Source organism: Chondrus crispus, genomic scaffold, assembly GCF_000350225.1.
Source record: "Chondrus crispus Stackhouse genomic scaffold, scaffold_62, whole genome shotgun sequence".
Taxonomy (NCBI): domain Eukaryota; phylum Rhodophyta; class Florideophyceae; order Gigartinales; family Gigartinaceae; genus Chondrus; species Chondrus crispus.
The window spans coordinates 186,965-189,179 of record NW_005178579.1 but is presented as its reverse complement, the minus strand read 5'-3'; positions in this window follow the sequence as shown (position 1 = coordinate 189,179).

Genomic DNA, 2,215 nt, shown 5'->3' with positions numbered 1-2,215 from the left:
TTAAAAGGGGTTTCCCCCCAAAATGGGGCCCCTTCCGGTGGAACGGGGAAAAAATACTTCCCGGGGGGGTGGGGGCCCCCCCCCCCCCCCCCCTGAGAAGGGGGATAAGGGTGAGAGACAAGCGGAAAAGTGATTCAGCGAATCATAGGTTATGGGCACCAACGACCACTAACGCGTAAAACCCACCACGGATCCCCAAACGGATCGCGCCAAGAGGGCCACAAGACGCGCCGATGCCCGCGACAGACAAGAAATATCAAACGAACTTTACGCCTCAGCGCTAATCAACGAATCCGATAACGAACAACCACGAGACAACACACAAGGAACCAATATGACTCACCAACATAACCATCTACCAACCCTCACAAAAACCAATTATACATTTTGGTACGACGCGCTACACATTTATGCACGCACGATCAACGCTGAAGAACTCGTAGAATCGCCACCCACCCCTACCAACGACCCTGCTCTATCCCAACAACAGCAACAAAATGCCGACAACATCAAAACAGCCATAATGAAAAGTATCAGCCCGGACCTTATTCGGATGGTACCACACACCATCCTTCGCCAACAGCCACACACCATATGCGCAATAATCAAAGCTAATTTTCATGAAACAAGTATCGAACACCACGAAGTACTAGATGCACAAGCGCAAAACACTACATTTCAACCAGGAGATGATTTCGGCGACTATGTCGCTAAACACCAAACCATCAGACACAAGATGATCATAACCGACTACCGCAATAAAGCAGCCGAACGTACAACCATCAATTCTATGATACACAGCCTCGTACAACATCCTGATCTCAGCAATCTGGCACTCCTAATGGCCGGAAATCCACACAGCAGCCTTCGCGCGTCTCAAAATCATATACAGCAAGTTCTGATCATGCAACAAAGAATGCAAACGACGACCACCAACCCCTTACGGATTGAACCCACATCGATAAGAAACGTAACGCCCAAGCCCGAATACAAACCCCGACCACAATGGCGCTCAAATCAACCTCGCTAACAATGGCGCACCTATCAGCCACGCCAATTTAGCAGACCAAATCGCAGCGGGAAAAATTATCCCAAACCACAAGGATGGAACGTAGCATGATGCGCTTGGCATGGGAGCATCACGCATAACACAAATGAGTGCTATACACGCAACAACCAACGTCATCAATATAAAGCCAACACGATACAAATCACATCACAAGAGCAACCTCACACTTATGAAGAGAACTATGCGAGAAACAACAACATGGAAGATCTTGCTATACGTATGGCAAACATTGAAGCAGCCATAACACAGCATACCGAAGACGAACCCGACGGTAAGCAACCCTACATCATAGATTCCGGAGCACACCCCACGCACGTGGCCAAACCACATGCAAGGATGCTCCCAACCAACGGTACACTAACGCAAACGGCTAACGGCAAACATCACCCCATCACACACAAGGGACAGATACTGATCCAACAGAAGAGTAACAGGATCACAATACCAGCAGTACACTCACCAAACATTCCGCTCAACTTAATCAGTGTCCACGACCTAGCAAAATATGGTGACGTAACATTCACTAGATATAAAGCCACAGTCCACGCACCTCAACCGCAGCCCGAACCCACTATCACAGCGACATACAAAAACGGACAGTACTGCCTTGACCCACATACCATATCCCATGCCCACAACGCAAGAACCATACCGCACACGAGCAAACCACAGAAGCCAAGACTAAAAAACAAACCCACCCACCTCAAAAAAGGGAAAACGGCCCCCACAGAAACCCCACATACTTCTCACATAGCACCACGACCACAAGCCAGATTACAATTACGTAGCATGGCCCAACCAAAGAACAGCCACCATTACCTCTCACCGGCACAGACCGTCCTCCACGATTGGCATCTACGTCTCGGGCACATACATCAAAAGACAATCAGCGCAATGTCGGAGCATAGAATGTTACCCCCCCTGCCGAAGTCCGTTCACGCCTCTTGTGGGATACCTCCTCTCCGCCCTGGGTTGGGTGAGAGGCGGAGGCTATAGCGAGGGAGCACGCGGCGTGGACGCGACGCGCTAATTGAACCGATCGGACGAGCTCGCGAAAAGGGAGTGGCTCACTGGCCGGTTACGCGCAGTCGCCCCGTGGTGCGTGAACGGGAGCGACCGGTAACGGGTTAGAAGCCAGCGCGCGCG